General features: G+C 48.5%; 1 pseudogene; it reads right to left on the reverse strand.

Annotated features, from left to right (window-relative positions):
• LOC130404215 (pecanex-like protein 1) overlaps positions 1-15,294 on the reverse strand; it is a 32,290-nt pseudogene that overhangs the window by 14,737 nt on the left and 2,259 nt on the right.

Here is a 15,294-nt window from a genome sequence, read left to right on the forward strand (position 1 = left end):
GAGCAGGGGTGTGCTGCTCATCCCATGGCTCCTGAAAACACACACAAACACACAAACACATGCACACAATCACCATGTACCACTGAATTTTTAGTAATACAAATTGTGCAAACATTAGTCTGTTCCAGATATCACCTGTGTGTAATATCATCTCCCTATAATTCTTGTAAAGCAAGACGTGTAGGACTGTGTATCTATAATTATCATCCTGTGATCCTGCCCTTCCTGTTGGTGCTTGTCAGTTAACACCACACCCCACAATCACACACAAACACAAACACACACACACAAACACACACAAACACACGCACACACACGCCCCAGGCTGCTGCCTCTTCCTAGTCATTTAGTAAGGACGAATAACAGCACTGTCACAGCCCTCGCTTTCTTCCCTCCATCAGTCGGTAAAGTGGCTCGCAGGCTATTTATAACAGAGCCTCCATTCTCCTCTCTGTCCCCAGTACAGCCTGCAGCCCAGGCTGCACACACAGATTCAACATGCAGAGGGGAGAGTGGACCGGAGGAGGAGGGGAGAGGGAAGAGAAGAGGACAGAGGAGAGAGTAGAGAAGAGGAGAGAGTAGAGGGGGTGCGGAGAGAAGATAGGGGAGGGGGAAGGGAGAGGACAGAGAGAAGCAGGAGGAGAGGTGATGAGTGGAGAGGAGAGGATAGGAGAGGATAGGAGAGGAGAGGAGATGGGAGACTTATAGAGCCCTGGCTCATTCAACAGCAACTCTATTAGTTTCTTACCTTGAGGGCTCCGAAGCAGAATCCATAGAGCAGTGACAGCGCTACCAGACTGCGTAGGATACTGTATATTGCAGAGTGGAGGCCTGTGGCAGCTGGGGAACACAAAGAAACACAGAACACCGTCTGATTTAATATATAGTGTGTATATTGGCTGTTTCTTATGTAACCTTGACGAATTGCTGCCAAAGGGCGATGCAACGCAAAAGTCCCTTTTTAACACTGACAACCAAAAATATGCTTAAAAAATATCGATAATCTATTTAAGCAATAAGATCACGCCAGGCTGTGGTATATGCTCATTTATACCACTGTTAAGGCGGCGTTGTCTGGCCCCGACGCGCAGCGGAGGGCCGGCGACCCCCTTCACAGTGGTATAACGCGCACATGCCACTGACTGAAGTGAGTGATCTATTGCTTTCTATACCAATGGTTTATGTTATGGCGAAACGAAAGTCCATAGACACACTACATTAAAAAGAAACCAGAAGTCAAAATAGCCGTTTTATTAAAGACTACAAAAAAGTAGTCCTCCTGGCTGCGCTATGCATCGACGGTCGCTATGCAACACCACTTTAGCGTCCCCTCCGAGAGAAGGCTCCGCTCGAGCGGTTCGCCGGCAATTTATTCCTAATGGAGCAGTTCACTCGCGTGTGCCTAAGCTTTCGTTAGCTCTCTCCATCGCCTTGCTCACTCCCGGAGTAACAACCATTTACACCTCTCCATCATCCACATATGTTTTACTTTGTAACTGTCTTCTACTTCCAGGCGGCGGAGTGATATGCAAACTTCACAAAATGATTGGGCGTCATAGCAGTTATGTATACGCTCATTATGCAACAGTTGGGAACCAATCAGATCGCTGGATTTAGGTCCCCCGTTGTCTAAATCTGATATACCATTCAATATGTAAACGAGACCTGTTATACAGTAAATCTTGTATGATGGGGTCGGAGGACACTTGCCGAGGCAAAGCAGAGCCTGCTCCCACAGATAAGTGAATGTATCGTATTTCGGTACATTCAGCAAACACTTAGATTTTTTTATCGAATTCCTCAGCTATACTGAAACTCTCTGCGGCCCTTTCAGCCACATGTTGTGCGTTGGTCATGGAAACATCCGTCAATGGCTTACATGGCCGTTGCTGTTACTGTTAGTTGTAGCGCACAATGACTGAAACGTTTTTTTTTAAATTAAAGGCGGAGACGTTCGGTGGTTATCGAAAAGAATGCACACCCGTGGAATGATATCGATCAGATGAAGTATTCAACCTTCTGTGGTCTAAATACACAAGTGTGAAAGGTGGTTTTTAAAGCGATGTGATTGGTACATGATGAAGCGGGGCTCACCTGTCCTCCGCAAGCTGCATGTCGATCTGCTCCAGAGGTAGATGGTGAAGGTGTTGACCTGGGGCAGCAGGCCCCCCAGGAAGGTGATGGGGAAGCAGTAGGTGATCCCTGGGGGACAGAGCGGCGATCAGTGAGGCCTTGTTGTCTGTGGTGAACGCATCGGAAGCTGACCCAGTGTTTTCACAGACAGTGCCCGTTTCACAGAAGGGTCGTGATAGGTCGGAAAGAGGGCGTCGCCTCACACCAAAAGAGGAGGCCCATAATTAGTGTTATGAGTGACACCTGTGCTTTTCCTACGACGACATCTATGGGAAACTGGTCCAGGGCCCCCGTTCCCGAAAGCGTCGTTAGCCTAAGTGGATCGTGAAGTGCGTCGAAAGGGCATAGTAGAGTTTTCACCGCGTTTCCGAAAGCATCGTGGGGAACGAACGTCTTGAAAACGCTCGTAGCTAACGAGTACTCCAGGGGTGCTCGTAGGTACTCGTTAGGACGCTAAGAGCATCGTCAGCTATAGCCTCAGTGGCGACACCATCGGCAATTCCGTCTATTGGATGCGTTTTATTTAAACGCATTGCGCCTTTTGTTCTTAGTTTGGTAATTAATAAAGATTATGAATTAATTTATTAACAAAGATGTTAAAATGGCCAAAATAAAACGGGACAGTCCAGAAAATGTTTGCGCAGGCAGGGCACTCAAATGTGTGAGAGAAAGTGGGGGGATTTGTGCAGACTGACATAGGCTACTCATAAAACGTAGCATAAATAATGTACAAAATGAAATAAAATAAAAATAAAGAAATATAATAAATTATAAAAAAAACAAGCAAAGGAGCAGGCAAAAGGCTGGGATCTGGTGGGGATTGGTACGTGACGGGAATGTTTAGTGACATGTGGGAGGGTGGAGGGGGTATTAAAAAAAAGTCTCAATCACTATTCGACGCGCATGAAAACCAGACGCGTAGCTATGAGGGAGGCCGTCCTCACACCGATCTTCCTCATCGTCATCGTCCTCAACGTCTCCGGTTCAAGCAATGCCACCCCAGCCTTAGCTGCAATGTTGTGCAACATAGCCGTCACACATATCACGGCGCATGACTTGGCGGGAGAAAACTGGAGCCCTCCGCCTGACTGTGAAGGCATCTTAAAGCGCCACTTCCACCTCCCGATCGTGCGCCTCAACCGATTTTGCACCGGGCCAGACGGTGGGCTTCGTTGTATTCCTCATCATGGACGTCTCTCCCGGGTTATTCACAGTGTGAAGAGGAATTACTTAAGGGGGGAAAATGCCGTGAAACGCACATGTGCATTCAGGATTAGGACTGAATATGTCGGTTTAAGCCTAACAATTGTGTTTTAATGTCTTTAGCATTCATATAATTGCAGTCTATTTTTTTCGTAGGATACTCGGCTGTTGTCCTGATGGGATATATTTTAACCCCTTTTTAACACAATTTTCCTGCGACATTCCTGCGTCTACCCTCCTCTACGGAGCCCATTTCAGCAACCGTGTCAGTAGACAGTTTTACAATCTACGACGTCGTTGCGTGCAGCGAATGCGCGTTCACGTTTAAGAGGAGTTATCGGGAAACGCTCCCAAGAAATTGACGATGGATCGCAAGATCCATCGTGAGAATGATCGTCCGAGCGTGGATCCATCGTTATCGGGCAAAACGGGGGCCCTGGTGTCATTGCTATATCAATAGATCAAATCCCTTGTTAACCTCTGAATTGCATCCAATATATCTCCTCTCCAACCATGAATACATCATAACAAAGCTGGACGTCGATTGTCACATGGGCGTCTGTGTTCACAGGTTTCACGCAAACACACATAACACCACACACCCACACACCACACCATGCATGCACACAAACACAAAGACACGCAAACACACAAACACACGCAAACATGCGTGCACACAAACACAAAGACACACACACCGACACAAACACACACGCACACACGGCGCACACACCACACACGCGTTCTCCACGGTGGCTGACCGTACCCAGGAGCAGGCTCTGAGGAGGTGCAGGGCGTCGTGGCAGGCGATGGTGACCCCGTATAGCGTAGAGAGACGGGCAGGTCCTTGGTCTGCAGCACTGCTCCAGCAGCCAGATCAGAGAGCAGAACAGGCAGAAGTAGGGCCGCCCGGCTGTAGGCCACCAGCTGGTTGTGGCCCTGGAGACCACAACACATATAGACGCGCACGTGTAAAGATAGACGCACAGGCAGACACAAACACAAAACACAAAAAACCACGCACGCACACATAGACACACACAAACACAAACATGCCTGATTGTGCATGGACAACACAGAACACAGACATATCAATACAGTATATTTTCAATCCCATACATGATTACATAACAGGATCCGTGTGACCTAAAGAGACATGTGATTGCCAATCACTTCCCCAGCACAGACCAACTCACATGCTGTGGGCGAGGCCCGCGTCGGGTTGAACACTCTGAAAAGGACAACAGACAGAGACACCAGATTATGAATCCCCACTTAACCTGAAAATAAACTCATTCACAACCAATGAGCGCGAAGCCACACCAGACAGGGATTTCACAACAGATGGCAGTGCTGCGTCGACCATCATAATGGCAACGCCGATGCAGAGTTTTATTAGAATCCCTTGAGCGATTATCGTTGTGCCGCAAAAAAGATTCCAGCAGCAAGGCTGAATCAGCTGCTGAGAGTCAAGCAGTACGGTGTAGGGATGCTGTCGCCTTCTATAGTTGCCGAATTTACAACGAGGGGAGATGAGGAAATGATCCACCGCAGGTCCATGAGGTGATGGTCTCCTAAGAGAGTGTTGGGAGGCAGTGTTGCCAGGTTGGGCCGGATATCCCACCGAATTTTTGCAATTCCTGGGTGCAGTGCGCTGCAGCCAGGGTTGCCAGATTAGAAGGGATATCTGGCCCAATCCACAAACACTGCAGGGAGGGAGTCAGAGATGGAGCTCAGCAGGCAGAACTATGACGTGGTCTCCTCACCTTGAGTAAAGAGTACTGGCAGCTGGCGATGACCAGACAGAACTGGAATACCCAGAAGTCTTGGAAGCAGCCCCGGTTCAAGAGCAGGAAGCCCAGGAATGACACCAGGAAGCCCATGAAGATGGCCACCAGGTTCTCCAGAACTTCCTGGTTCCTACGACCAGCAGTGGTGTGGGGGGATAGCGATGGGGTTAATCCATTAATCAACACATTCTTTTGATAGATCAATAATTGTTGATGTTAAGAATCCATTTAAGAAAAAAACAGAACGTTTGCTGCTTACATCTGCAGAAATGCAAATATGTGCATGCAAACCACCACACCACACACAACACACACACACACACACACACACACACACACCCACACACACACCCACCACACACACACACACAACCCCACACACACACACACACACACACACACACACACACACACCACAACACACCACAACACACACACCACACACACACCCCACACACACACACACATAATAATCAATGTATAAATGATTGTTTATGTCAATAATCAAATTACAAATACCTAACATTCCTGCCTAGCGCTGCAGAAATGTTCAATATTTGAAATAATTTTCCTGTTTGATGAAATCAATAATTAGTTTTCTCCTCTTGGCTGCTTGTCAGACAAAGCGAGGACATTCTAAACTTCCCTTGGCCCGAGGCTTGATGGGCATTTGACATTATTTAGTCTCATTGTAGACTGAAATGAGAATGGATATAAATGGTCGATAGTTGCGGCTCAATATTATCACTGCGTCACACACACTCACTCGCACATGCATACACACAAACACGCATGCATGCACGCACACACACACGCACACAAGACACACGCGCGGTGCACGCACACACCACACACGCACCCACCCACACACACAATCACCCACACACACACCACACACCTGTCCAACAGCGCGAGCAGGGTCCGTCGGTCGTACAGGATGTTGACCCATTCCCAGGAAACAGTCTGAGCTTGTAGTACAGCTTCCTGGTCGGTCTCTCTTGCGTGGATGTTTCTGAAGACTCGTCCAGAGAGTCCTCCTCCTGGCAGGACACACACATAGCACACACACCACACACACACACACACCACACACACACCACACACACACACACACACACAACACACACACACACCACACACACACACACACACACCACACACAAAAACACATGGTGTTTCACACACAAAGTGTTGCTCACACAAATAAGAGTCTCTGCCTATTAAAGAAATTATCAACATTAAGATACATTTGTCAGAATCCTCCAGAGTTATCATGACTTAAAGTGAGGCCGGCAAAGCCGCTTTGATTCACAAATGTCTAAGCATACTGTTGTTTGAAGCCTGATTTCAATCGTTAGTTGTGCGAAACAGTGTAAGGGGGTTAGGATCCCGCCTGACTCAGGCCAGTGCTGTTCGCTTCATTGCAGCTAAACTGTGACTCTGCTATGTCCAAAGAAAATGGCTCTGGAGCCTGTATCCGCGGAGCATGAGAAGGGACAGTTCATTACAGTGATAGAGTGAGGTGATTGCGCACCACTGATTTGCATCAATACCATTTAAATAGTTGCCATCGGAAGCCAACTGCTCTCTGGCTCTCGGTTACACGAGAGGAGGAGAGAAGAGGAAACAAGAGAGCAGAGGAGAGGAAATACAGCGAGAGGACAGGAGAGGGGAGATGATATATAGCTAAGGAACGGACAGGAGAGGAAGAGAGGAGAAAAATAGGAGCAAAGCCATGATGAGATAAGAGAAGAGAAAAGGACATAACAAACCAAATTATAACACGACAGAGTAGAGTCCAGCCCGGGATAAAAGAAAGGGCAAACAGAGGGGAAAAACAGGGGGAAAATGCAAAGCACATCACAACACCAAAGATAGATCCAGTAAAGGGGAGAGGAGACTCAGAACAGCCCGCCACAAGAGTTTTATGTGGGGGGTCGGTACCTGGAAGATCTCTGGGTGGGTTCTGCGGGGTCGTAGTCGGTGTGCAGGGATGATGCGTCGCTGGAACGGGCCCTCCATGTGGCCCCCCACTAGGCCGTCCTGACCCTCGGAGTTTGAAGAGGTCGATAGCAGGTCACTGGACCCCCACAACACACACAAACCAACACACACATGCAATCAGAATCACGCACACACAGATAAACACACACACGCATTGGTGTGTTGAATATTGGTATAAAGTCCACAGAATACAGTATTAAAAAATATTATGCAAATATTTATTCATGCAAATTCATGTGCTGGATTGAGGTAACAGAATATAATAACAGGCAGATAATTAAACTCAGTTCAGGTGGCATAAAACATTTTTTATTAAATAAAGGACATGGTCAGGAAAGGGAGCAGGGGGAGAAGGAAGGAGAGTGCTGTGTAATACGCAGTGGAGGAGGGAGGAGGAGGAGGAGGAGGAGGAGGAGGAGGAGGAGGAGGAGGAGGAGGAGGAGGATAAATAGAAGCGGTGGAGTTGAAGGATAAGGAGGAGAAGGGGGAGGGAGAAGGAGGAAGATGAGGAGAAGGAAGAGGAGGATTTGAAGGATAAGGAGGAGAAGGAGGAGGAAGAAGGAGGTCGACGCTCCAGCAGTACCACATATTGCCGGTGATGAGCTCCGCCCCGAGGGGCAGGTTGAGGGCCCTCTCTGCATAGAGCTTACGGGCCGGTCCCCTGGTAACACACACACACACACACACACACACACACACACACACACACACACACACACACACACACACACACACACACACACACACACACACACACACACACACACACACACACACACACACACGCATACACACATAAACAGAGCTTATTATGTTTCATGCAGCTCAAAGCAAACTGACACCAAAGTACAAAACTGACACAAAAGAAGATGATCAATGATTTGAGTATTTTTAAACTCTTTATGCTAATAATGTGTTGTTGCATTCTTGACGGCCAGGTTAGGACAGAAATAGAACAAGGATATAAATAGAGCTTCATATCTCAACCAAAACAGAGATGAATGAACTCAAGAAAATCAACCAAACAATCTCCAACAAGACCTGTTATGTTCTCTAAACAGACCATGGGCCCTATCTTGCACCCAGCACAATTGACTTTCTACAACCGACGCATTCATCGTTGCTAGTTTGCAGCCGGCGCAAAGAAGATTTTCCCCCACAGCAAACTCGCGCCACTAAACTTGCGCCCTGCGAGGCGTGTCGGCGAAAGCAGAGGTGTGTTCCGGCGCAAAAGATACATATAGCTCTCTTACAGATCAATTTTGCAATTGCGCAACTGACCGAAAGAATACTTGGTCTAAGTGCACTAGCGGATAGCGCAGTTGGTTTTGCTATTTTGACATGCCTAGGCAGTTCGGAACTGTAACAAAGCTTGAACACACGTAGGCTATAAACAGCACAAACATGCAAACAATTAGCCTAATTTAAATATTACGATGTCAAAGATTGTTCATATGCGTGAAACTGCATAGAAATAGCAAGTCGATTGTGGGAAAAAAATCCATAGGGGCTGCATGAATGAATACTGTAGTAGGCTATGCCATGCGTTAAAATATAATAATAACAATAATAAACGAGCAAAGTATATCCCAGCCTTCCAAAACAAAATCTTCTTTAGCACATATGTGTGTAAAGTTTTCTTTGCCGAAATGTATATGACGACTCAGTGTTTCAGAAGTTGTAGAAGAAAACGCTATCCATGTGTGAATTAGGCCATATTATTTGGACATAAACTGAGCCATTTGAATTTTGAAATTCATGTGGTCATACATCTGTCTCAGGGGAGAATGCAAACGCGCTGTCAAAATATCAACTCGTCAGTTTCAAATGTGCTAAATGGCTCTTAAAGGGGATGGGAGATGGGGCTCTCATTGGTTGATGCATGATACGCCCAAAACACACCTACAGGTAATTAGGCTACTTCAGACCAACCCATTTTAGATTTGAGTCTTTTTCCGCCGGTATAATAGCAACAGCGCCAGAGACCAGCCCACAGAGCTAATTCCGTTTTGCGCTTCTCCCTTGCGTTTCCGACCTTTAAAATCGGGCCCCATATGTCAACATGCCTTCACAGAGGAACAAGCGGTCGGACTCAGACGTACTGTGCACGGTGTGGAAGGTGTACGCGTCCTCCTTGTTGGTGGCCTCCGGTCTGCAGATGACCTGCAGCATGGAGCTCTCCGACTGGGAGGTCGGGACGGGAGGGAGTCGTAGTCCGGATCCTTCTCCCGGTCCGTCTGGGGGCTGGGTGCAAATAAGGCACTAACTCATTCCATTAAAGCCATCCTTGGGCATAGCCATCGAAAACACACTGCAAAAAGCTGCATATTATTTAGAGTTTAGATATAAACTCTTAACAGCATTGTCATCGTAGCTCTACTGTGTGTTTACCTGTCGGGGGAGACGATGGGGATGCGCTGTGGGGGGGATGGCGTGCAGGGTGTCTGTGGCCAGGCTGGTGGGGGGGTTGGGTCTCCTGCGCTGGCTTTCCTCCTTTGGTCTCAGAAAAGGCCTCGCTTGGTTTGGCGGATGTACTGGGATCCTCTGGGAAGGAGAAGAAGTATTAAAACATGGGACTTACTCCTTTCAAATTTGGATTCACACTCACAGTCTGCAACGGAAGCTGCAGGCTGCACCGGCGCATGAAGGATGGATGTTTGCGTGTTTATAGGAGGACGATGAATCAGTTAGATCAAGTTCAACTTATTTAAATAATTGTAATCTCAGCCTTAGCATGTGAACCGAATTGGGATGTGATCAAAAATTATATTTCATCTAACTTCTTCGACCTATAATGTGAACCAAAAATAGCACATGAGGAATTCCCAATCCTAATATTTATTCTAAGATACATGCCGCTTTATCATGGGCGTGCTGATTAGAAGAAGCTGCTACCCCCGCCCCGTGGACGCCCACCCTGGTCCGCAGTGTGTGTGTCCCCTCTCTGCTGCGTCCTCTCCTCCTCCTGGGCGCTGGCCCCGCCCTCTCTGCTCAGGGACCCCAGAAGAGACACGAACTCCAGGAAGTTGGACTCGTTGGGGAGCTGGCCTTCCTTGGCCTCCAGGTCCGATTTAGAACTCGTCATTACCGTCTGGATGCCAGAAAGGGGAGGGGTTAATGGATGAACGGATGAATGGGTGGATGGATGGATGGATGGATGGACAAAGGGATGAATGGATGAAAGCATGGTCATGAAATTGACACATTAACAGAGTGCCGTACTGTACAAAGTAAGTGTCATACTGCACAGTCATAGCGTTCCTCCCAGTAAGTCTCACACTGACAACAGTTAGTGCCAAACTGTGCAGTAAGTGACGTACTAAACAGTAACAGCGTACTGAACAGTTATAGCGTACTACACTGCAAGTGCCATGCTACACAATAAAAGCATACTACAGAGTTAGTGCCACACTGTACACAGTAAGAACCACACTGTACACAGTAAGCGGTAGTACCCAGTCCCGCCCCACACTGTACACAGTAAGTAACCCTACCCAGTCCGCCCCACACTGTCCACAGTAAGCAGTACCTCCCGGTCAGCCCCACCCTGTACATACTGCGTTGTGCGACCGCTCCGACAGCAGCACGGCGTCCTTCCCGCTGTCCATGCTGAGGCCGCGGACGTGTGTCCTGCCCCCGGGCCCGTAGCGGCCCAGCGCGGGGGGCAGCCGCAGGAAGCCCTCCGAGTCCACGGTGAGCTCCGGGGGGTCCGAGTCGTCATGGTGGGAGTGCAGATCCACGCCCGACGAGCTGTTGTCGTTGGTCAGCAGCGGGCTGAGCATGTTGTCGCTGGCCTCCCCCAGACGCAGGCTGGGCGGCGGGGGGTCTCTGCTGGCGCCCGGGGGGGCCCTCCGTCACGGGGGGACTCAGAGCTGGTGGTCTCCCTGCACAGGGTGGAACTCCTCGCTGTGGACGGTCGACTGGGAGAGTCTGGGTGAGGGCTCCTCGTCTGACTCCGCCCCTTCCTGTCCCGCTCTCTGCCCGTCCTCCTCGAGGGAGTCGAAGGTGATGACGGGGATCTTGATGTGGCATTCCCCCGCCTCCTTCTGGGCCTGTGCTCAGGGGACAACCACCGTTGGTGTTGTGTCATAGCTTTGAATATATGTCTAGGTTTATATGTTTGTATATATATATATATTATTATGTTCAAATATATGTTTCTTTTCGTTCACATCCATAATATCCACTCAAATGTAATATTATCTGGTTAGGCCAAACAGAGAAATTAAATATATGTATCATCAAGCCTCATTTTTTTTCAATAAACAAAAAATGCCCCAAAAGAAAGGAAAACATTACCCATTAATTAATCAATATTAACTGCATGCATAGAGCAATCTAGCTGGAACAGCCGTAACACTTGTTGTTAATTATTATACATAAACGGAAACAACTGTGCCAAACAGGCACGGAAGCCTCAACATAAACCCCACAACAACGCAACAACTCGGGTGTTGCCTCTACGAGCCTCTACGCAGTAGCAGGGCCAGAGGGTGGTGCAGGTGGAGGCCCTGCCCCCTCCTACCTGCGTGCTCTCCAGGATGCTCTGCTTCACGCTCTCCTCCAGCCGCGCGGCCGTGTGCGGGTCGCAGCTCATGGTGATGATGATCTTCACCGTGTCGCGGGAGTCCAGGGGCGCCGACTCTGACCCGGAGCCCGAGTTGTCCACCAGCACCACGGCGATCTCGTCCGAACAGTAGGCCTCCTCCGCTTCCTCGAACTGCGGGGTGGGACAGGAAAGCAAGGCCATCAAGGCCCCGGGCGTTACAGGGTCAAAGGTCGGGGTCGGGTGATATCCAGCACTGGCTGGTTCAAAAGAGTGCTTCGTTTATGTGTTGCGTTCTACAAACGGTTGTCTATAGGCTACCTCGGAGGGGGTCTGGGGAGTGCTGTCGACTATAGCCCCCAGGTGGTCTCGGGGCTCGTCCACCGTGTTGTTGTTGGCGTCGGAGGGCTCCTTGCGCCCCTCACTCTCCTCGCCGCTTTCTCCCTCATCGCTGCCACTGCTGCTGCTGCTGCTGCTGCTGCTGCTGCCGCCGCCGTGGGAGGAGGGCAGCCCCTCATCCACGGCCTCCCTCTCGCCCCCGTCCTCCTCCACATTGCCCCCCTTCTCCGGCTCCGTCCCCGTCGTCCTCTCCTTCTCCGCCGCCCTGCTCCGCTCCGACAGCAGCCGGTCGGTGCCGGTCAGGGGGCTCTGGATGTCCGCCTCCTCCCTCTCTGTCCCGCCGCCGCCACCGCCGCCGCCACACCCGGTCCTGGAAGAGGCGTCCCGTTTCTCCGCGCTGGCGGCCGACCCGGGCCTGGTGCCGTCCCCCCCAGCCCGGGAAGAGGGCCTCTGCTGGGCCTGCAGCAGAGGGGTGGCCTGGTCCGGGTTGGGGCTGGACAGTTCTTCCGGGGAGAGCTCCTGGCCGGGCTGCACACGCCCCTCTGGTAGGTCGTCCGCCGTGCTCTGATTACGCCCTGCGTGGCGGGACAGGGGGAAGATTCAGCAGTGTGCCTTATTTTCTTCAATTCGTTTAATAGGTTCCATACAAAAACACTTCCATCGGTTCTTCATTCTCTTCTGCTAATGCTTAAGCGCCACTACATGCAGACCAGATTATGCAGAGTGCCTTGGATTCTCAGAAAGGACATGAGCCACAATAATCCCCACATATTCCACATAATCAACAGCATACCATTTATTCCATATCAGTAGAACTACCAGCCATAAAACACATTGGGTATATCTGCTCGACTGCACCACATGGATAGGACAAGGACAATATATCCAGGGCACTCTTGAGATATTACGGCTGATCTTGCTGTGACTCATCACAAGGGCATGAGGTCACACATTTAATAGACATGGTTTACTGGAGCTAGCTTCCAAGCCGCTGTGTGGCTGATTCCCTGAGCAGATTTACGGCTACGGTGTGTTAGAAGAAGTCGTCCCTCTACTACATTATATATGAGACCATTAGGGAAAGACAGACTACCGATCTCTATTGGCCACGTCGGTGGAATCCGATATGCCAACAAAAGAGAAATCAAAAGGGGATTAATAGTCTGGCTGGTTATAGACGGGCCTTTGGCCTTCTGCGCTGCATTTGATTCGGTTTCCCCAGGCTGCTTTCAAGCTGTCACTCACGTTAATCAATGGCTTTTAATTAAATCAATGACATCCTGGTCTGTGGTCAAATCTAAACTGAGATCGTTGGCTTAAAGTCTAGGCTTTGTTGAGACAGCTCGATACATTTCATGGTGTAATATGTTTATTATATGTAATTGGCGCATACGTTTCCCGCTGTTCTGAGGGACTCCAAGGTCTGCAATTATGTTGTGTGTCTCGTTCACTACAGTATCACTGGCATCAATCTCTTATGAGTTTCAATGTTCCACATATAATATTCAGAAAACCTTATTTCTTTTCTCCCCATTTTTCTGCTCTCAACTGGTGTTGCATGGTTAAATATTAATCACATTGAACTGAAGGAAGATCACGAGACAAGAATAATCCCAGACAGAAATAGCATGTAGTTCACTAGCTGCCCATCATCATTTCCCAAGTTGCAGAATCAATCAGGTTAACTTCAGCCTGAGTGAGTGGGGATGTACCAGCATGTTTTCAGTGCAAGAGAACTAATGATTTCTGTCTCTGTAAAACTGGGTTCAACATTGTCATTGTGATCAAACTGTAGACTGTATTAAAAGGACTGACTTTTTGTTTACTTGCTATGAAGGGCCGATGACCAATGGATGTTGTTTGTCAATTATTCACCAGTGGGTACAAAAAATGATTCCATATACATTATTAGAAAACCTATTGTACCTATGAATACACAATCTCACTCTTTCAGTTCTGTCTACAATACAAAGGATTCTTTGTTGTGAAACATGAATTATGTGAAACAACATTACCCTCTGTATCGTTCACCTCATCTGACTTTGGACATTCCTGAACAGAGGGAAATACAGAGACACAGTATTTACATAAATGGTAAACATGTTCTTCACAAATCAATATGAACCAATCGATCTGTCAATAATCCACTCACTACTCCAATCAGTCCCTGGTCGGTCTCAGTCTGTTTAACTGTAACCTGGATCACTGGGCTGGGCCTGTTACGAACCAACAAAGTCATGGCAACACTGTCTGGGACTGTGCTGCTCTTCCTGAATTAGATGGAGAGTGTGAGAGAGACAGAGAGAGAGAGAGAGAGAGAGAGAGAGAGAGAGAGAGAGAGAGAGAGAGAGAGAGAGAGAGAGAGAGAGAGAGAGAGAGAGAGAGAGAGAGCAAAAGAGAACAATTCAATATGACTTTATGGCAGCCCATACATCAATATAGCGGGGTCTTGAGTTACATAAAATATGAATATATTCCAAAACAGGGTGAGGAAGGAAGACAAAATAAAAGCTCTGCATTCTTGATCTTGCTAATATAAGCCTTTTAAAATTAAATTAGCAACAAGGAAAGGGTTTGTCCATCTCAATTGAAAACAGCTTTCTGACGCTCGGGAGTAGAGAGCTACTCACCAGAACCTTACAATACCATCTCTGTTCTGCTCTCTCTCTTTACAACTCCCAAATCGTATCTACACCTGTTTAATTATGTCATGTCAGCTCAATTAAATGTGTACCATCTTGAATCACAGGTAAAGTCTCAAAGGGCTTCACAGGACACATTTTCACAAGACACCCTGCAACCCTTTCCCCCAAAATCCAAGGGAAGAAAAATCAAGGTAGAAACATAGAAGAGCTGAGCAAGATCAGAGAGAGAGATACCTCCTTACAGAGACAGTTAGAAGTTCGGTAATATATGTATTATGTACTGTCGGACCTGATAGTGGCTTGCAGGCAGGGGTCCGAAGCGTTGCTCTTCTTCTCCGGGGCCTTGCTGAGGTCCGAGAGACTGCTTCGCACCAGCGCCTCCCCCTGGTCAAACATCACGTGCAGCCGGTAGTTGGCCAGCTTGATGAGGACGAAGAAGACGGTGATGGAGGTGCAGTAGATGCTCAGGGCCATGGTGGTTGGGGGCAGGGCCTGTGGTCGGAGGAGAGAGCGGTTGGTGAGCGTCAGGGAAGGAAGGGCAGCTGTTCCAACGAGGAGGTGAGCATGGGGCAAGCTGATACAGACAGGAACAAACAAACTTAGAAAGGCGGATAGAGAGACTGACAGAGAGACA

Source organism: Gadus chalcogrammus, chromosome 15, assembly GCF_026213295.1.
Source record: "Gadus chalcogrammus isolate NIFS_2021 chromosome 15, NIFS_Gcha_1.0, whole genome shotgun sequence".
Classification (NCBI taxonomy): domain Eukaryota; kingdom Metazoa; phylum Chordata; class Actinopteri; order Gadiformes; family Gadidae; genus Gadus; species Gadus chalcogrammus.